The following is a 22,950-nucleotide window of genomic DNA, read 5'->3' as shown; positions in this document are numbered from 1 at the left end:
AGAATGTTCAGGGGTAATGTCCCCCTGATTGCATTTTCAAGCTCTAGGATAACTCTGGATCTCCAGCACCCACCCCATACCCCATCCCCTGAAGTATGCTTAGATCTTTTGAGTTTATGTAGATGTACATAAACCCTGGCCGGCATCTGGTACAGGGGATGGAGGGATGGGTGGAATTCAAACTCTCTTCAAATGTTTCCAGATCTGTCCATACTACCTAAAGCAGAAGGAAGTAGGGGAAAGGGTTTGAAATAAAGCTTGCTCTGGAGGATAATCCACAATAAATCAGAGTCTCATACCAGAAAGCAGTAACAATAACTAACAAGCACACATACATCTGATCAAGAGGGGCTGAGGACACCTGGGCTTGGCTGGCATTGGGCTTGTTTAGGCTGTGGGAAACTCCCCAGTCCCTTTTCTAAGCCATTTTATTTACTCCTACAACAGCTATTTGGTAATGGATGCTTAGTTGTGCACTGTTATCTCTGCATCATCTCTTAAACTTACTCCCTTCCCAGACAAGACATTTCTGAAGAGTTTTTGAATTTCTTTCAATTGGTACTTCCAGTCTCCTTCCTTAATAGCTTCACTTTATTTTTGTTTTAGTTTGGAAATGCAAATATGAAAATAATACCATTCAGATGAGGAAATTTACAAGTAAAATTGTTAGAGTAAAACTTTTAATTCACAGGGAATAGAGAAGAGAAGAATCAAGCATTATGTATTAGCAAATTCAGCTTTAAAAAATGGGAAAAGGCAATTTGAAGAAGTCACACACAGAAAGCACCTGAGCACAACATCTTGGAGTCTGAAACCACTTTACCTGGTAACTGAATATTGGGTATTCTTGCCAGGGAAAACCACAGTCCCTCTTGCAGGATGAACAGAGATTTTCTGACAAAAGGTCATATGACTCTCTAAGCCTCTGCACCCTCAGAGGCATTACTAGAGGAGAGAAAGGGGATAGTCAAAATTAAATTAAATTAAGGTCAGGGAGCATGTCAACAGATGAATATTTTGCCCATAATCCATGTGACAGAAACATCTTGAGTTCCCCAGAACTGGAAAATGTGAATTCACTTGATGAAATACAGTGGACTTTGGATTTTCCTATTATAAAATAGAACCTTCCAGCTTATCTGGACCATTCCATCTCTCCCTCCTTTTCCATATTGACATTCTCACCTAGAGTGTTGTCTTCTTTTAATTTCTAGAATTTCTACTTAGCTATTTTTCACATCATCTCCTCCCCTCCTTAGGTTTTGGAACCTGATAGATCTGGGTTTAATCTTTGTTGAAGATTGAATGCATATGCCTTCCCCAAATTCATATGTTAAGTCCCTAACCCCCAGTGGGGTTGTACTTGGACATGGGGCCTTCAAAGAAGCAATTAAAGTTAAATGAGCTCGTAAGAGTGGGACCTTGATCCAGTAGGATTAGTGTCCTTGTAAGAGGAGATACCAGAGATCTTGTGTGAAGAAGGGTGACATAAGGACATAGCAGAGAGGCAGCTGCTTGCAAGTCAGGAAGAGAGCTCTTGCCAGAAACTGAATTGGCTGGAACCTTGATATCAGACTTGTAGCCCCCAAACTATGAAAAAATGGACTTCTGTTATTTAAGCCATTCAGTCTGGTATTTTTGTTATAGCAGCCTGAGCTGACTAATACAATCTTGTTTCTCTGATCATCTGTGGGATCTAAAGACTCAGTTCTGTGAGCCACAGTGTTGTCAACTGTGAAAATAGTCTAGTGACATCCAACTCCAAGGGAAGTAGTAAGGATTAAATGGAAAAAAGTACATGGAAAAGTTGCTCATCTATAGCAGCAGCATAATAAACTTTACCTCACTCTTCGCTTCCCTGTGGTTGGACATCTCCAGAAATGAGGGTCCACTTTGCTGTCAGGCAGCTGGTTTTAAATATCTCTGTTTTTTTCCTAATCCCTTCTTATGTCATTTGTGTTCTTACATCACTTGGCACTATGGGAGGGAGTGTTTGGGGATCAAAAACCAAACCCTCTGTTATCTGCCCTGTTTCTGAACTATTTGAAAAATAAAGTACAGAGATCAAAACATAAGCTGTGTTGGTAAAGCTAGATTAGCAAAAGCAGTTTGAGATAACACCTACGTGGATTCCCAGTGCTCAGCTGGGCCTTTCTAACCTCTGGTCACAGTGCACTAGGAACCCTTTTCCATTCTCTTCACCCAAAACAGGCCAGAGGTACCCGTTCGAGATCCAGAAAAAAGACAGCAGAGCCGAGTTGAGCATGCTCAGTTCTCTCTCACAGACTGCTAGCCCGATAATTCATTGCCTCTCCCTTGTTGAGGAGGGAGGGAAGAGGATCTAGACAGGTTACTTCCATACCATTCATGCCTGGAAGGAGAGGTTGCCGTATGGAAATGTTAGGAGAAGGGAAAAGGATTCCCCTCACCATAACTTTAGTTGCCAAAAATAAAATGTGACTTAAATGTCTGAAGGAAAATGCAAAGGCCCAGTATGTGCTGACACATAAGTTGAAGGGAAATCCGAAACTCTAAGGGAGTGCACAGGCGCTCTGGAACTGCCAAGTGGGTCGTCAAACCCCAGAAAACACAGGGAGCAAGGAGGGAAAGCACAGTGAGACGCAGGTAAGAAGACTCGTAAGCAGGCTGGGAGGAGAGGAGCCATGTCCTCAGGGAAATCTGGAGGGATTCCACCTCACAGAAACGAGGGCAGAGAGGAAAACAGGGGTGAAAAAATTTTTTTAATTAACACAAAGATGAAAGGGAACTTTTTAAAGATTAAAAAGCAAAAATGTAAGGAAAGACTATCTTCTGCTTAGGGCAGCTGTTTTTACATATGCGGAAGAGATAATGTAAGGAATTCAAGGAAAAGTTAGGGGAAATTTAGCACAAGCTAGAAAGAAGCAGAACATCTAAAAGAAGTTAGGCTAAAAGGATGTAAAAATGTCTATAAAAATCTGAAATGAGTTTCCCTTTCATCCTAAATATTATATGCTTTTCACTGACAAGGTCATTTGACCTTAGCTATTTAATGTTGAACACAGTCAAGTTACAAATCTGTCCCATGATGACATATGTTAAAAATAGACCCTCAAAGGTGCTAGTGTTTCCACATTTTATATTATTTTCATTGAATCTAAATTGTCATCTGTTGTAACATGCATCATTAATTTATGCACCAAAGAGAAAGGAAACAATTGCTGCCAATTAAACTCAGATGTACTAGCAGATTGTGAGGTGCTTCCAGATCTCAGAAATGGTGAGATGTGAAAAAAATACTGCATTTTAAATTGATAAATTTATAAATGATCTTATTTATTTACTGCATCTATTTCCCATCTTTCCTTTAGGATTTAAACTCCTTGAAGGCAGGGACTTTGCCTGCTATATTCACAGTTATATTTCTGTCTTAGTGGGGAATACTGTTTGATAACCGACTATTCTGGGACAAGGGAGTGATGGAAAAAGAGAATAAGAAGAAGCTGGGGTTCATTTGGTACCATTCAGTCACTCCCTCAAGCATATTCTTCTTCATTAACCGTTCCACTCAAAAACATTTTTAGGTGCCCCTTCCACCTTAGTAGTACACCACCATCACACACGTTCTCTTCCAGTACTTGACTTTTCTCTTCATTTTATCTGGGGTTATAGTCTAGCTTCAGTGAGTAATGTGACTATAGTGCATAGTTGAAATTCCTCGAGGATCCCCTAGGAAGGTGCCATATTCAAGAATACATCTCAGTAACTTAAGCAGTAGCTGTTTTCCCTTAGGGTAGGAGCAGCTCGTGGTTTCTTTTGATACACATCAGAGGAAAGAACTGGCATATATTTAAGCGTCATGCATATAAAAAAATATGTGTATTTAAATCCTGAGGTCACACACAGCAGCATGAGATGCTTTCACTGGGGATGTCTGGAATACAGGTGTGGAGGCTGACGGAGAAGCAGCTGACTCACGCATCCCATTATAGGGGCATGTGCTGGCTGAGTGCAAGGTGGTGAGTCACATGCAGTATTAGATTTAGATCCCTTTTACCTCTTCCTTTCCTTTTTATATGCAGTTAGTGGAGGTAGAGTATGTCCTAAGTGTATAGGATGTCCTTCCACAGATTATGTTTATCTTCGAATGCATCCTGGCAGGATGTTCTCCTGTGAGATGAAGGAACAATTAGTTTATATTTATACTATTATGAATTACTTATATTTATAATACTCTCCATTATTTCTAATAATAATACTTTGTATTTCCAGATGGCTTTAAGTAATACTTCACATTTCTACATTGCTTCACTTTACCATGCTCTTGGATTGGGAAATATAACATAGAATGGCCTCTAGATTCAAACTGTCCAGTTTCAATAATTGGCCTACCACCTACTGGCTGGGAAACGTTGGAAAAATGACTTGTCTTCCCTGGGCTTCAGTTTTTTTCACCTCTACATTGGGAATAATACAATAATTAATTTCTAGGGTTATTGTAAAGATTAAATTAAATTGTTCACACAAACCCTGTGCTAACAGTGCACGGCATATGATGGTCATGCAGTAAAATGTGAGCTGCGAGCTGCTATTGCTTTTCTACATCTACTCTCTCATTTGACTCTCATCCAACTCTATAAATGAGGAAGAACAGGTATTCACATTAGGTAGGAAGTAAAGAGGTGTTAAGAAGCCAGGCGCTCTCCCTGAGTTCACAGGCCCTGCCTGACGAGCATCAGTACCAGGATGAGAACTTGGATTTCCTGGTGGAGAATCCCTGAGATCTCCTGGCATTCTGGAACGATGTAGTCTCTCTGGATCTCATAGCCCTCACCAGGAAACTATTATCCCTAAGGCTATTTGTGGGTGTTTTGTTATTGTGTTCACCCTTTAGTTCCTGGGACCCTGCAAAACCGTGTGCTAGTTCTGACAGCAGGGAGGCCCTATGTACAGGATGAGAGATACCCTCAGCCCAAAGCCTATCATGACCAGATGAATTCAGTCCCTGGACCAAGGGCTAGGTCCCACAGTCACTATTTTTTGTGAATCATTTCTGGAGTGTACGTTCACAGTATTGTTATCACCACAGCTTATTATTTATTGAGTGCCATCCATTTATGTGGGGCTGTATGGAACACACACCAGACGGGGCTTTTCCCCAAGGAAATGGAAATGGAATTCAGATGGTCATGATTCATAAGATAACAATAAAGCTGCTCAGCGTGTGCAAATATGGTTTGCAATGAGATCAGCCTTGGAAGGCTCAGCTGAAGGAAGTATCTGATAGGAGAGGAAGAGAGAAAAGCTGCTGGGCACTCAAGGAGCAGGAGATGTTTCTAGGTACAGGAAGCATTGTGAAGGCCCACAACAAAGGGGGTTAAGAGATGGGAGCTAGAGAGGGGAACACCAGAATCACACCTGTCCCCAGAAAGGAGCAGAGTAGGGAAGAACAGTGAGAACAGACGACCCAGTCCAGACGGTGTTCGAGGGGCTGCACCCTGGTGCCCTGTGCATTTGCCCTGGCGCGGGCTGAAAGAACGTGTCCTGCCTTGTTAAGGGAAGTGGCTCCTCACGGCTGCCCAGACCAGGCTAGGAGTGGAAAGTTCTATCACATCTGCACTGGTTTTTAATCTCCATTTGGTTTTGTTTGTTCAAGTTAATGAAAATGATGTGCTATTGTTATGTAGCGATGCCAGAAAATGTCTCACCAGAGACTTCAAAAATGGTTTTGGTTCTGTGCCCAGTTCCTGTGGTTTCACTTTCCCCGTCTTTTCTTCTCCCCTTTCACTCTCCCTTCTCCTGAAGCCCTCCGCTGATACTGATGGATTATGATCATGTGACTGGAAGGCTATCTGGAGAGAATTCAGCTAAGCAGCCAAGCCAGCCCCAGAAAGATAAAATGATGGAAAAATCTAAGGATGAATGGAGTCCGTGTCATTCATAGAAGACGTTTTTGTAGAATCATACAATAGAAACACATAATTAATAGCTCCTCAAATTCATAGCTGGAGCTGATGAATTAGGATGAACACACCTCCATCTGGGAATAATTCATAGTAACTCACAAACTCCTTAAGGGAAGGAACTATGTCTTCACCTTCCTCAGTCAGTCCCCTAGGTGCCATAGAATCTGTTTTGTCTATCCAGTCTTTCAAAATTTATTAAGTACTAGGTATTGTGTGAAGGCCTTGGGAAACAACCAAAGTGAAGTAGGGCCTCCTTACCCTCATAAAACTTACGACTTCGGGGAAAAGGGTAAAACAAGGTGGAAGGTGATATCTTCCCTCAGTAAGGTAAAATCAAAGCGATTTGGGGCTTACTGGTTGGGGGGATATATCACTCAGGATTCCCACTACCAAGTGACAGAAACTCTACTCAAACTGGCTTAAAACATGAATGGGAATTTATTGGCTCAGTCAACTGCCAAGTAAAGTGTTGTTAGATTTTGGCTGATCAAGTGCTCAAATGATCTACCAGGAATCTTTCTCCACTGTTTTGACACTATCACCTCCGACCTGGGGTAATCTTAAAGCAGGCTCTATTCCGTGTTGTGGCAAAAATAATCTTTGGCAGCTCCATAGTTATGTCATCCTACCCGATTAACAGTAGCAAAAGAACACCTCTTCCCAAGAATTCCCACAGGATGCCTGGGGCTTCCTCTTGCAGGAGGTACTTGGATGAAGTGCCTATCCATGAATGAATTACTGTGGCCACACATGCATAGGCTTATTTATTGGTCTAGGTACCACTTCCCTGGAGCCCAGAAGGTGGGGTCTGGCATCCAAATCACAGGACTCTGAATGAGAGAGGGACACTTTTCTAAATGAAAATCAGTGTTATCAGAATGGAGGGCATGGATACTGGGCACATAAAAGCAACAGTGCTCAGAGGTATCCAGAACATAGGGTGGCAGTGTATAGAGGAGCAGCTGTGACCCCCAAAGAATTGGGGATGAAGGTGAGGACTGGAGGGGTGTTCGTGCCACAGTGCCTCCACTGGTGCATGGAAAGGCTTTGTCACGTGGGCACACCTGTCATAGCACCACGCTAGAAGGGGGAGTTTGGTAACAGCTGTCAGTTCCCAGTACAAGGAGAAATTTGTTTAGTAAAGGATGCCTTGAAGAGATGCACAGAGAAGGTAATGAGAAAAGTGATGTCTGAAGGAAGAGCAGGAATTAAGCCAGGAGAAGGGTGGTAAGGTGTCTGTGTGTTTCAGCTTTGGGCTGGAGAAGCAGAAATCCACACTGAAGTATGTATACAAGCGGGTGTGGAAGGGTCATGGCAAAGCATTAACACTGTCACCTCAAAGGTTAGGACGGGAGGGAGAGAAGAGAGAGACTATTCGTTTTTCTTCATGTAACAGCATCATTTAATGTGACACAATGAACTCGCCTAACTTTTGTAACATTCTAGTTCCATAAAATAAAGGAAGAATCTCCTCTCTCTAATATAGGAGAATGCTCAGTCTTAAAGAAAACCTGGGCATTTGTTGAAGTAAAGAGAGGTAAAGTAACGTTCTTAAATCTCATCCAAAACAAGCACCCACAGGGATTAGAATCCAAGTTACTTAGTTTAAAAAATGTCTGAGGCTTTATAATTGCTCCTATCACTTATATTTTCTCCACCCTTTCTTTGCGTGAGTAATGGCTATTTATGAAGCATACACCACACCTCCTTGTACTAGGTCCGGGCAGTACAGCAATGAGCATGATGTTGTGGGCTCTGGGCTCCTAGTTTCAGCCTCACTTTAATTCATTCACTAATTCTGTCAACTATTGAAGGTGGTATAAATAAGATGTAAAATACCTGTTTTCAGGTACATGACTATTAGAAAAAGTTAAATTTGGAACCCTGCAGTTCTGCTTTCCTGGCTACTCAGTATCTGGGAAGCAACTTTGTGCTGCTTCATTCATCTTGATGCAACATGATTATGTAAAAATTCTTGCTATTTGAGATGGTTGGACCATCTCATTTACCAACAATTACCTCATCTTAAATTATTCCATATTTCAGTTGCTTTAAGTGACTAATCCTGAGAACACCCTTAGCCCTCATTAGACAGTGGGGAACAAGGCATTCGGGGTCCTCATCGAGTCTGCAGTGCTCCTCCATTGGGGTGTTTGCGTTCTAATGAAAGCCACTACAGGAGAGATATAAATTCAGACTTTACCACAGTTTTGGATTTTCCCACAGCTTTATTTGAAATTCCAAAGAAATGAAAGTCTTCTTCGGGCAGAAGTTGGGGAAAGTGCAGCATAATGACGGGGGAATTCATTCAAAACACTCTCACCTGAAATAGGATTATATCTGAGGTGGGTGGAAAAGGTTAGATTTTTCTGGATGCATTCTCAATTTGGGGCTACAAAAAGATAGATTTGAGAAAAGATATTTAAAGAGATTTTTAAACAGATTTTTACACTTTGAAATGCTGTACTTCTCCAGTTGAGCGCTTCTCCCCCAGCATGAGCTCAGGCAAGGTAGTAAATTACACATTACTTGATAGGTCTTTGAACTTTCTAGCTGTAATGTACTGTGATGAAGCAGAGAAACACAGCTCTATACTTCATTGGTTCAAAGGCTTTTGAATGGTTGTTGGTCCAATTTCATAACTTACTTTCATGGTACAAAAGACACACCATGATAATCTGTCTCTCTGATTATTTCTTGGCTTCAACTGAGAGTTGTTTTCTCAAAAACACTCCTATCAGTCATTAAAGCAAACTTGCCTTAAATGCAGCTCTGGCCCTAAAAGCAGTTCTGCACATCTGGCTTCTCTTCCTCCAGTAAGTTACATCTTCCTAGGATTTTTTTTTAAATACTTGAGAGTGACCTTCAGGTATATCTGGCAGGAAGCACATATGTCTTCATATAGTGGAGAAACAAGAGAAGGTGGAGAGGCAATAACGTGGTACTGAAGAGGTAGGTCTTTCTGGAACCAACTAATGAATCAATTAGTTAATTCCTCAACCATTTATTGAATACTTGCCACCCAACTAGGAGCTGGTAATTTAAAAGTGAATAAGATATTCACTTCACTGAGGTGTCTGCCCAAAAGTTTCCTCCTCAAGGAGGCCTGTTCTCAAGCACCCCACCTGAGTGGAACCCCTCTGCTCCTGTGATCTCTTGCTGTTTTATTTTTCTTTATAGTACTTATCTCTACCTGACATTGTACTATAGATTCCATATTCCTTTGTTTTATTAGGGCATGGTCCTTAACCCTTTTGTATATTTTTCTAGTACCTTAGTAAATATTTGTAGAGTGAAAGACAAAAGCCAGTATGGCCAGTACATGGTAAATGAGGAGAGGAGTAACATTACATGAGGCAGGAAAAGTAGCTGTTTTTAAAATAGGCAGGGCTTTGTAGGCCATCTTAGTAAGTTTGGAAGTTTTCCTGGAAGTGTGAAGCCACTGAAAATTTTAAGAAACAGCAGTGATGTAACTGGCTCTATGTTTTGAATATTTTTCAATGAAATTTTCTGTGAGCTTAACTGTTTTCTTGACCTCAGGAATAGGCTCAACGGACCTGCCATTTGAGAATGTGTGTTTAGTCATTTTTTATAAATGTGTTGAAAAAACATCATTTATGTGAGATTAAAAATAACTCCCTCTATAGGGACATTATATAATTTTTATGTTAGAGGGGCAGTAACTGCTATATGACTTCTAGAATAAAACATTATTTAAAAATAACTAAAGTTGTATTGTTGCCAAACAAAATATATTTTCTTTCAGACTTTTAAATATTATGTTAAGCCTTAATAGACTTAGTTTCCTTTTATCCTTATGAAGATAGTAATGAAACAGAATGCCTATTCTGATTTAGATTAAAAAGAAGTCTTGAGGTTTTCTGAATGGAATCTGGACTATAGCCTATCACAGCATTTTTCAAATTTTATCCTATGGACTATGAAAGCTTTCCAAAATATTCAAAGGTCTTTTATGTCAATGGGATTCTGGTGTCAGACATTTCAGAAACGATGGATTAAAAGAAATTCTGTGTCTTTATGCAGGATTTCCAGAGCCTGTAATTCACTAATGTGCACTCTGAATCCCCAGGGTGGGGACAGAGAGTGAAGCACCTCCCATTCCCCGCTCCCCACAGAACGCCTCTTTGGCAGGAAATGGTTCGGGAGCTGCTGATGGCTAAGCAGCAAGGGACGTTGGTATAACTCATTGATACCAACAGGGCTGGCTTCATGGGTGTGCATCTCTGCATGGCCCGGGTCTCAGAGGAGTCCTGCATATGGTTTAATGCCTGCTGGCACTATCTTGAAATTTTTCATAAGTTTTTCTACCTTTGAACTTGGGCTATGTAGGTAAGTCCTAAGGGACACAGGAACATGTGTAGTGGGAGCAGAGGCATTACACAGAGCAGCAGCTTAGGCACAGAAGGGGTGAGGCAGGTGTGCACTGGGGAGAGAGGTGACCAGCCTGCCCTAAGTGCACGCTCACTGGGGCAGCCGGGCCAGCATGGGGCCCCAAGGGACTGTGGAGGCAGGGACTTGGGTCCACACTGGTGGTGTCTTTGAATGCTTAAGCAGCTCCCTGGCTCCTAGGAGAGAGGAGGGCTGTGCACGGGGACAGCAGAGGGACCTGAGTGAGAGGCCGGCCTGCATATCATTCCCATGGCCAGTTTCCTGACTGTGGCGTCTGCATAGACAACTAACTTTCAGGACTGGGTACTGGAATAGGGGCCGCTGGTGCTCTGGCAATAAGCTACAAAATAAATGTTACAAAAAGGCATCCATATGAATAACCCAGTAAAGCATATCAGAGAGTTGTCAGGATTCACCCAAGATTTTAGAATCTCCAGTTCTGAAAACCTGTGCATTGCAAAGCAAATACTGTATCCACTGACTTAGAAATAGAATTTAAATGTAAAGACCATCAGAGTTGTTGGAAAACAATACTATTTTCATATAAAAAGTCAGATGGACCAATTATTAAGAGGAAGATAATTGTAGAGCTTCTTCATAATTGGAGATACAGTGACAGAACCCAAAAGGAAGCACTTTGAACTCTGTTCAAGTCATGAAGCCACTTTGGTTTCTTGTACAAACTTAGTAAGTTACCAGAAATGTCAGAGGAAACATTAAAAGGCCATTGTATAAACTTACATTTACAACTAAATTCAGACTTACACCAAACTGATTTGTATGAATAATTAAATCATTCTGCAAAATTGCACGTCAAGCATCATTAGCTCTAGATGTACTAACATTTATACTTTTGAATAATTTATCTGAAATTTATCCCAGTGGTGTCACAGTCTATAATGATTCTTAAATGCTCTCACAGCAGTTGTATCAGCAGAAAAACTTTCTATCTCAAAAGTAAAAAATTATCAAATTATTTGTAATGGTCCATTGGCTGTGAGTAACTGACATCACTTTCAATTATATCAGCTGAAAATGAAGTTGCTAGAAGTACAATTTTAATGACCTACCTAATTAATGAATTTTCAGCAATCCAAGCCAGAAAACTCTTAAAATCAATCAAGGTATCATATAAAATATTTTTTATTTTATTATATCAACTTATAGTATATTTATTGTACCAAATATTCTTCATTTTGTCTGACTGCCATGGCCAGGACCTCCAGTACTATGTTGAATAACAGTGGGGAGAGTGGGCATCCCTGTCTTGTTCCTGATCTCAGAGGAAAAGCTTTCAGCCTCTCGCTGTTCAGTATGATGTTGGCTGTGGGTTTATCATATATGGCCTTTATTATGTTGAGGTACCTGCCCTCTATACCCAATTTTTTTTTTGAGAGAGCATCTCTCATATTTATTGATCAAATGGTTGTTAACAACAATAAAATTCTGTATCTCTATACCCATTTTTCTGAGAGTTTTTATCATGAATGGATGTTGAATTTTGTCGAATGCTTTTTCAGTGTCTATGGAGATGATCAAGTGCTTTTTGTCCTTCTTTTTGTTGATGTGGTGGATGATGTTGATGGATTTTCAAATGTTGTACCATCCTTGCATCCGTGAGATGAATCCCACTTGATCATGGTGTATAATCCTCTTGATGTATTTTTGAATTTGGTTTGCTAATATTTTGTTGAGTATTTTTGCATCTATGTTCATCAGGGATATTGGTATGTAAGTTTTCTTTTTTTGTGGGGTCTTTGCCTGGTTTTGATATTAGAGTGATGCTGGCTTCATAGAATGAGTTTGGAAGTATTCCCTCCTTTTCTATTTTTTGGAAAACATTAAGGGAAATGGTATTATGTCTTCTCTATATGTCTGATAAAATTCAGTGGTGAATCCATCTGGCCCAGTGGTTTTGCTCTTGGGTAGTTTTTTTGATTATGGATTCAATTTCGCTACTGGCAATTGTTCTGTTTAGATTTTCTGTTTCTTCCTTTGTCAGTCTTGGAAGGTTGTGTTTTTGTAGGAAGTTGTCCATTTCTTCTAGGTTTTCTAGCTTGTTAGCATATAGATTTTCATAGTATTCTCCAATTATTTTTTGTATTTCTGTGGAGTCCGTTGTGATTTTTCCTTTCTCATTTCTGATTCTGTTGATGTGTGTAGATTCCCTTTTTCTCTTAACAAGTCTGGCCAGGGGCTTATCTATTTTGCTTATTTTCTCAAAGAACCAGCTCTTGGTTTCATTGATTTTTTTCTATTATTTTATTATTCTCAATTTTGTTTATTTCTTCTCTGATCTTTATTATGTCCCTCCTTCTGCTGTCTTGGGCCTCATTTGTTCTTCTTTTTCCAGTTTCAATAATTGTGACTTTAGACTATTCATTTGGGATTGTTCTTCCTTTACATAGGCCTGGATTGCTATATACTTCCCTCTTAGAACTGCCTTCGCTGCATCCCACAATAGTTGGGGCTTTGTGCTGTTGTTGCCATTTGTCTCCATATATTGCTTGATCTCTGTTTTAATTTGGTCATTGATTATTTAGGAGCATGTTGTTAAGCCTCCATGTGTTTGTGAGCCTTTTTGTTTTCTTTGTACAATTTATTTCTAGTTTTATGCCTTTGTGGTCTGAGAAGTTGGTTGGTAGAATTTCAATCTTTTTGAATTTACTGAGGCTCTTTTTGTGGCCTAGTATGTGGTCTATTCTGGAAAATGTTCCATGTGCACTTGAGAAGAATGTGTGTCCTGCTGCTTTTGGGTGTAGAGTTCTGTAGATGTCTGTTAAGTTCATCTGTTCTAGTGTGTTGTTCAGTGCCTCTGTGTCCTTACTTATTTTCTGTCTGGTGGATCTGTCCTTTGGAGTGAGTGGTGTGTTGAAGTCTCCTAGAATGAATGCATTGCATTCTATTTCCTCCTTTAATTCTGTTAGTATTTGTTTCACATATGTTGGTGCTCCTGTATTGGGTGCATATATATTTATAATGGTTATATCCTCTTGTTGGACTGACCCCTTTATCATTATGTAATGTCCTTCTTTATCTCTTGTTACTTTCTTTATTTTGAAGTCTATTTTGTCTGATACTAGTACTGCAACACCTGCTTGTTTCTCTCTATTGTTTGCATGAAATATCTTTTTCCATCCCTTGACTTTTAGTCTGTGCGTGTCTTTGGGTTTGAGGTGAGTCTCTTCTAAGCAGCATATAGATGGGTCTTGCTTTTTTATACATTCTATTGCTCTGTGTCTTTTGATTGGTGCATTTAGTCCATTTACATTTAGGGTGATTATTGAAAGATATGTACTTATTGCCATTGTAGGCTTTAGATTCATGGTTACCAAATGTTCAAGGGTAACTTCTTTACTATCTAACCATCTAACTTAGCTCTCTTATTAAGCTATTATAAACACAGTCTGATGATTCTTTATTTATCTCCCTTCTTATTCCTCCTCCTCCATTCTTTGTATGTTAGGTGTTTTATTCTGTACTTTCTGTGTTTCCATTGACTGCTTTTGTGGATAGCTGGTTTTATTCTTTGCCTTTAGTTAGTGTTTGGTTGGTCTGCTTTCTGTGCTGTGATTTTATTTTCTCTTGTGACACCTATTTAGCTTTAGGAGTGCTTCCATCTAGAGCAGTCCCTCTGAAATACCCTGTGGAGATGGTTTGTGGAAGGCAAATCCCCTCAACTTTTGCTTGTCTGGGAATTGTTTAATCCCTCCTTCATATTTGAATGATAATCGTGCTGGATACAGTATTCTTGGTTCAAGGCCTTTCTGTTTCATTGCATTAAATATATCATACCATTCTCTTCTGTCCTGTAAGGTTTCTGTTGAGAAGTCTGATGATAGCCTGATGGGTTTTCCTTTGTTGGTGACCTTTTTCTCCCTCTGGCTGCCTTTAATACTCTGTCCTTGTCTTTGATCTTTGCCATTTTAATTATTATATGTCTTGGTGTTGTCCTCCTTGGGTCCCTTGTGATGGGAGTTCTATGGGCTTCCATGGTCTGAGAAACTATTTCCTTCCCCAGTTTGGGGAAGTTTTCAGCAATTATTTCTTCAAATACACTTTCTATCCCTTTTTCTCTCTCTTCTTCTGCTGGTACTCCTATCATGCGAATATTGTTCCTTTTGGATTGGTCACACAGTTCTCTTAATACTGTTTCATTCCTGGAGATCCTTTTATCTCTCTCTGCTTCGGCTTCTCTGTGTTCATGTTCTCTGATTTCTTTTCCATTAATGGCCTCTTGCACCTCATCCAGTCTGCTCTTAAGTCCTTCCAGAGATTGTTTTATTCCCAACTTGATTCTTTAGCTCTTGCATATTTCTCTGCAGGTCCATCAACATGGTTATGACCTTTATTTTGAATTATTTTTCAGGATGATTGGTTAAATCTATCTCCCCAGGCCCTCTTTTGGTGGTTGTCTGGGTAATTCTGGACTGGACCAAATTCTTCTGCCTTTTCATGGTGATATAGGTAGCTGTAGGCAGGTATCGTGTGTGTCAGCTCGGAGAACAAAGTCCTTCCCTGCTTTTTGGTCACTTTGCCCTTCTCCGCTGCCTGTGTCGGTTACCCACACACCTGGAGCAGCCTCTGGATTATTCCCCTAAACTGCCGTGGGTGGGGTCGCCATCAGGGTAGCCCAGAGCCCTGCGGGCAGTGGCAGGTGTGCTCTCCTGCGAGAATGGTACCCCTTCATGCCTTGCCCCAATTTCCTCTGCCTGCACCAGGCAGCTGTGCACCGGCGGCAGCCTCTGGCTCTGGTCTGGGTGGCTGTGTGCCGGGAGGAGATTGTAGGTGGTTGTTGTCAGTGCGGCTGCAGTCTGGCTGTTACGCCTCTGCGGTCGTGTGCATCCTCTCTCAGGCTGCTCCGCCATCGCTGGCATGCGCAGACACTCTCCAGCTGCTTGGCTGCTGTGTTGGGGCTGTGCTGGCCATGAAACAACTGGCACGCTTCCTATCACTGTGAGGGGCTTCAGGGGTGCATTGCCATCCAGGGGGCTGGGGCGCCCGAAGTTCCTCAGAATTCCCAGCCTGCTGGGTTGAGTGTGCTGGGATGCTTCTGTCCAGCTGTGAGGCCCCTGTTCCTTTAAGACTTTCAAAAAGCACTCGCTTTTCTTTTGTCCCAGGGGAGCCAGCTGCAGGGACCCAGTCGCAGATTTTACTTTTCCATTTTTCTAATATCCAGTACACCATGCAATGTGTGTCTGCACTCCCGATGCGGATGACTAGGGCTGGGTATTTAGAAGTCCTGGGCTTCCACTCCCGCCTGGCTCTGTCTCCTTTCCTCCTGCCAGGGAGCTGGGGGGTGGGGGGCGCTTGGGTCCTGTCAGGTCGTGACTTGTATCTTACCCCCTTGGTGTGATGCTGAGTTCTCACAGATATACATGTAGCCTGGCTGTTGTACTGTATCCACTGGTCTCCCTTTTAGGAATAGTTGTATTTGTTGTATTTTCAAAAATATATATGGTTTCGGGAGGAGATTTTTGCTGCCTTCCTCATGCCGCCATCTTGGCTCCTCCTGCCCTCACATTTTTATTTTGCACTGGGCCTGGTAAATTGTAGAGGTGGGCCTGGATACCTGGCATGAAATGATGAAGCAATGTGGTCCATGCAACTGTTCCTCAGAGGCACTAGGGATGTTTCACAGGAAATGCCAGGGGGTGGACAAATGTGTGATATGTCTTAGATTTGGGTTCTATAGGAAAAGATACACTTTTCACCAAAAGAGCTTTAAAATCCTTCCCACCTTCATAGCTGTCTAAAAACCTGTGAGGCAATGTAGGCGAGTAGCAGTGAACACAGAAGATACAAAGAAAAGTTTACCCATTCCACATTATCAATAGAAATGTCAGCAGTTGATCTCCTTTAAGAATTAGAAAAGTCAAAGTCAATTCCTGACAGTGGAGGGTCTCCAGTACTTCAAAAGAATTTCCTTAAATGAGGAAATGTATCCTCAAGATTAGGTATTTCCAAAATCTTAAAAGGACTCCTTTTGCCTAAAGTCTGAGAACAGGTGAGGTGGGATTTTTTGGTGTGTTTTTGTGAATGGTGCCCCATATGCAGTGGTGGTGGTGGTACTGGTAGTGGTGGTGGTGATGATGTGGGAGCCATTGTCGGAAGGGATGACTTGCCCAGGGAGATAAGAGGGCATTGCAGCCTGAAGGTCCTGATGGGCCACATTATGGATCTGGGGCTTTGTTCTAGGGAACAGGGTGATCCTGTGGTTCTGGAAGCTAAGTGCACTATTTTTTCCATGATCTTTCTGGTGATAATGTGATGTGGAATGAACAGTTTCCCACAGCATATTTCAACAACAGTTTACAACAGAGACCTGTTGATTGATGATGTCATGTGTGTGAATTGAGAGCTATAATGACAATCACAGCTTCCTTACTTCATGAAGAATTTTCACAGGTCATTTCCCATAGGAAAGATTGGCCCATGTCTTTGTTCTAAGAAAGCTCCATGGCTACATGGGCTGATTGGTGGCTTATTTTACCCCCTTTGATGAACTGGTAAAGTACTTTGAGCAGGCAACCAGAGCAAGAGCACAATGTAACTGTGGTGGGTAGATAAGAGGGAAAATGTTAATATTGTGAATTCATATTGATGAATGTTTTCCTAGATGCAATATAATATGAAAGATCATACAACCTCAGTAACTACTGACAAATTTTGTTTTTAATGTGACCAAACACTGAATTAAAAAATCCAGGTATAAGAAACAGGACTTGTAACCCAAGAAATTTAAACAAATTGAGGGGGCATGTCCTAAGAACTTAACCCTAAAATTTGCAAAAATTACTAGATTATTTTATTTTTCATATAATACTATAAAGAATAACTTAAAACTATAATTTATAGTGACATCATTAGATCATAATTAAGCATTCCATTCTAAACTTCTATATAATCAGCCAAGAACCATTCACGTTTTTTTCAGTCCCAGCACCAGTAATTGGATTTCTTCTCAGGACCCCATTCTAACAAAACACAAAACCGTATTAGTTCTCAAGAAATGCCAAATAAATGATAATGAATCACACAGAAGACATAAACTTAAATGCTTGTAAAACTCAGGTAGTTACATAAATGAGAAAAAAGAGCCATCTTCAAACAAAATTGCAGATTCAGATGATTATATGTTTACTGTATGAAACAATGACAAAAGTGTGACAATAAAAGGCAACTAATTTCAACTGGTTTCACCTGGAAACAACAGGGACTTGTAAGAAATGTGGCAAACTGAAGAGTACCTGTCAAGCTGATTCTTGTCACACACAGGGATTTTTTTTCAAGTGGAACTATGAATATTGTTTTTCTTTTTAGAAACATATAACTTCTCTAAGTTTTTAAACCTTGGCTAGATTTTTGAATGTCATGTTGACTAAACAAAATACGCCAGCAGGCTGATTAACCCTGAGACAGTCAATGTGAGCTCAAGTGCAGAATAATCAAGCCTCCTTAAGAAGCTGTGCTAGCAGGTATGCTCAACCACTGTTCTGGGCCCCAGATTATTTATTAATTTTAAAAAAAGAAAGAGAAAGAGATATTAGTGTTCTAAGAGTTCAACAAATTTAAAAACAAACAAATGAAAAAGCAGAGTGTGACTTAATATGCCTAATTGCAAACTTTCCAGACTTCTGAGCCTAATAAAAATGCTGAGTAAATCAAGAGACGATGTTGTATGATGGAAAGAATTCAGATTTCAGTATCAGGAAAGGGAAAAGGGAAGGAGGGAAAGGGAGGGAGGGAGGAGGAAGAGACAGACCAAAGTCCTAATGTTTTATTGATATGGGTGAGCAATCAAAGAAGTTTAGTGACCTCGACTGTGCTTTATTTACCAGCTACAGCACACCAGCCTTACAACTCATCAGATTCAAATTAAGTCTCTCAGCAAAATTTAAAAAATCACTGCAAACCTTCAGGGCAGCTTAAGACTAGTGAAACTGTATCTATAAAATGCCATGTGTCTATTAGATCTTAGTTTTATTACTGATCAATTATGTTTAAAAAAGCAAGGACAAAATGAAGGCTGTTTCTTAGTTTAAGGATTGGGAGATTTAACTCATGTATCAAACTAGAACGTATCCTTGTTGGAGTAATATCTGTTTTAATTTTTACATGAATTATTTAGATTATAGAATTGAGAACAAATGGTCATGATGACCTTTGCAAATGTGAAGAAAAACTCATTCACAATGAGTTTCGATGAGAGCAGTTTTCATTACTTGCCTAGAGCACAGTGCCTACTAGATATTATGCCCTTACATTACAGAGCTTCCATTACAGGGAGGCTCACAGTGGGCAGAAGTACCCCATGGCTTTTCCATATTTCATTCCTTTTCATCCCATGGAAAGAGTAAATCTCAACTGTGTTTCTAATGATAAAAGACTTCACTCTGGTAGCATTACGCAAGCACCCTTCCGTTCTGATGATTTTATGATGGTTTGTTTCATTTCAGCTTATTAATGCATAAAAGTCTTTGAATAGTTAAAATGTATCAAGCACTTACTATGTTACTTCTGTTACTAGGTATTTACATATCTCAGGTTGAATCTACATGAAAACACCAAAGGCTGATGTTACAATCTCCAATGTCTACTAGAGGAAAGTGAGTCTCAGAGTGGGAAATTCATGAAAGCCACAGAGCTAGTTAGTGGCTGAACCATGATTTGAACCCAGGTTTTCCTGATACTGAAATCTGAATTCTTTCCATCATACAACATCGTCTCTTGATTTACTCAGCATTTTTATTAGGCTCAGAAGTCTGGAAAGTTTGCAATTAGGCATATTGTCACACTCTGCTTTTTCATTTGTTTGTTTTTAAATTTGTTGAACTCTTAGAACACTGATATCTCTTTCTGTTTCTTTTTTTAAAATTAATAAATAATCTGGGGCCCAGAAATACTTTGCAAATAGGCAATATCACTAGAAAAAGGTATACCATGAATGTTCTTAAGAAAAAGAAACATCCTGGAGGAGATTCTGCTCATTTCCATGTGTGAATTCCAGAAAAGTCCTATGTTTTAACCACCATGTATGTGCTGATTATACCTGATTTTATTTCCAGCTCTTGACATCTCCATTGAACTGTTGAGTCTTAAAGCCAACTGCTTGTCCAGCATATTCATTTGGATATAAAATAAGGCATTTCAAACATGACAACTACAACGTGGCTTTTTCCTTCCCAAATTGCTCCTCAATGATTCTATTCTTCCCTATCCTAGGAAATGGTGCAACCATCCACCAAAACCATCAGTCACCCTTGAATCTTCTTTTCTCCTCATGTCCCCACTCTAATATATTAGAAGTCTTGTGACTTCACCTCTAAACATACATCCCAAATCTGCCCATTCTCTCTGTCCCCAATGTATCGCTCAAATCCATGTCTCTTGCCCCAGCTGGAATATTGCAGTGGAAGTCAGCCTCCCAGGGCACAGACAGTCCAGTCTCTACTTTAATGTGCTATCTTCTGAAGGTATCAAAGGATGTTAGCTGGTGTCAATGGAGGTTAGTTTACCAAATATTTAAAAATCGCTTTAAAAGTTCTGGTGACTCTCAAATGAACATGGAATGAAAATGAAACCCTCAGCTGTTGACCCCCAAATCATCCTTCCTTAGGCCTTCCTCTGCCTCTCTGTTTTTATCCCACTGCCCTGTGTGTTCTGTGACCCCCGGGCCTCAGGGTCACAGCAGCTCTGATGCAGTCACATCCTTGCACTTCTCTTTCTCTCCTTTGACTCACTCTTCCCAGCGTCCCTCTGTGGGATGCCCATCTCTGTCTTTGCTCAAACCAGTGGTAAGCATTTTACTTTCTGCTTGTTTTCAGTGGCTCATGACCAGGAGGTAAAGGGTCCCAGGAAGGAAAGGTAGCACCTTCCTTTTGTAACTGCACAAAGCATTCAATTCTCATGTGACACTTTCCTTTGAAGAAACAGAAAATTGAATTATAATTCAAGAAGCTCCCTTTAATCTCATTTACAAATTGTGATTCTCTTATGCTCAGCTCACACACTTTTCTTCAGCTGTAATGACATCTTTCGCAGTTACCTTTGAGAAGTCATGCCTCTTGCTCCTGCTTCCAAGTGTCCACCGGAATCCTTTACACAGAAATACCCAGTAATTCCCCCCATTTCACAACCATAGCACGTGCCTGTTAGACAGGATTCCGAGTGTTGGAATTTTAACTCTAGTCTGCCTCTCCTCGAATTTATTTCCAGGCCTTCATCTTGTCTTTCCATTTTGCCTAATAGCATATGCTCACCTAGTCAAATTTTGAGTACACTTGCTACGACAATTTCTTTTTACACACATAAAGGAATACACTCACAAATTCCTGTCTATGTGGAAAATGAGCACATTTATCCATAAAAAGCACATGTTAAATAATAAAATCAAGGGTATTTTGTTTGTTGTTTTCTTATCCTTTAGCAAAGAAAACAAACACAAAAGCTGTTTCCAAAAGTGATGGTGTAGCTGGAACTTCAGGGACCCTTGGATTGAGTTGCTTTAGGATTGTCAGTTGGAAGAGTATTGGTAAAATTGAGACCTGGAATCTTTAAATGATCATCATGCTAATAATTCATGTTATATACACACTAGGTTTCCGTGTGATCAATAGTCTTGTCAGTAATAGGGTATGAAATGTATTTCAAGAGCTATTAAAATGTTCTAAAAATCAACCAACTGATTCACCAGGCATTTGGTCTGGGGACAAAGTGAACACTTCAGGAATGATAGAACGGTCTCTGACATTAAATGTTAAGTGGAAAGAGAAATAATATTTGGAAAATCATTTCTAACGCACGACATCAGTTATCTATTGCTGTATAACAAATTATCCCAAAACTCAGTAGCTAAAGCAATAATAAACATTATTTCATATAGTTTATGTGATTCAGAATTTTGAGGGTGTTTGGTTGGGAGGTTTTGGCTCAGCATGTCCCCTGATGTCACACCAAGATGTTGGCCAGGGCTATAGTTAAGCGAAGGTTTGACTGAGGCTGGCCTGGGAGTGCTGGCTGCCGGCATGAGGCTTCCGGTCCTCTTCCCGAGGCTGTCTGAGTGTCCTCGGTATATGGCAACTGGTTTTCCCCCTTGAGCACAGCAACCAGGCCAAGGAATGACGGCGGAAGGCATGGTGCCTCTCATGGCTGGCCTCTGCAGTCACTCACCTCATTTCACGGAGCGCTGCTGGTTGCTCAGGTCTGCCCTGCTAATTGTGGGAGGGGGCTGCATAAGGTCACATGCGGGGAGTTGTCATGAGGGCTGACTGCCACAATCACTCATTAATTCGTTCATTAATGCACTATGTGGTGATAAGATGCACCTAGGACTCAACACGAGCTAACCCTTTCTAATAACATATTTTAAGAAAGGCACTGGATTTGAGATTGTGAAGAAGAAAATAATAAACATTACTTAGCTCTAGGGAAGTGTACGTGTAAAACAGAAAACAAACAAAGAGTACAAACAACTACCTAGCCTCTCAGTTGGTTAATAAAAAGGAGATCAAAGTCCTGGCAAGAAGTATGGCTTATACCCTAAGAAATAAGGTTGGTTCTGACCCAGATCTTGAAACATCTGAGTCAGGCATTTGCCCCACATGGAATAAAGGTGGACAGGCTGGGCTGCAACAGCTTGCTGCTGGGACATCACTTGCTGGGCACATCCCTTGGAGGGTCATTGAGCCCAGCATCTTCCATGGACCTTAGATTCCTTGCAAAGCAGTTCAGATTTCAGACCAATAAAATTCATGGAGTGGCTTAAAACCACACAGGCTTCTCTGAATTCTTTGGATCGACCAAGATTTATGGTATTATACAGGGTTGCAAATAAAAGTATAAATAAAGTGCTGTGACTTGGCTACAAGTGGACCCAGTGCTGCTTTAGGCCTAGGCAGAAGGAGCAAAGAGTGTGTAAAGGGCCTCTAACCTGAGCCTTCCACTTTAGGGTTTCCTCCTCTGGTCCTCCTCTGGATGTGTCCCTCCCTACAACACAGTCAAGAAAATGTGCCACCTGAAGTTAGTGTCCCTCAGCCTTTCTCATCTGTGGTCTAGATAGGGCTGACTCCAGAATCCTTTGCTCAATGCTTCGAAGTCAGCATTCAGGCCTGTAGGGCCTTTTGCCAGGTCTGTCCTCCCAAGGATGGCCTGTGCTGTCAGTGCGCACTCCCTTGGGCTGAGTTTGGCCTAAGGGGGATTGTTTTCAGGGCTGTGGATGGCGCACACACACTTGTGTGGCCCCTTAGGTATAAGAGACGGGGGTATAAACCACTCCAGGCTGGAGGCCAGGTTCTGGCATAGAACTTTGAGAATGCAAAATTCACACCTTACCTTCCAGATCATTTTGAAGGTTTATTTTTCAAGGCAGAAAAAAAGAACATATTTTATCTAATAGATTGTTAGCTAGTTTCTAACTGTCAACATTTGACAAATGATGTCTGGATTGCCATTTGCATTCTTGCTCTGGGCTCCACAAATGTTCTAAGTGAGTCTGAGTGATCAACTTTGCAATGATGGCTGAAGAGAAAGCTAGTGGTATTTACCCCAAAGTATTTACCTTGATTTCTTCACCTGCACTAAAGCCCCTTAACTT

Source organism: Manis pentadactyla, chromosome 10, assembly GCF_030020395.1.
Source record: "Manis pentadactyla isolate mManPen7 chromosome 10, mManPen7.hap1, whole genome shotgun sequence".
In the NCBI taxonomy this organism is placed as follows: Eukaryota; Metazoa; Chordata; class Mammalia; order Pholidota; family Manidae; genus Manis; species Manis pentadactyla.
Note: the sequence above shows the minus strand (reverse complement) of the source record.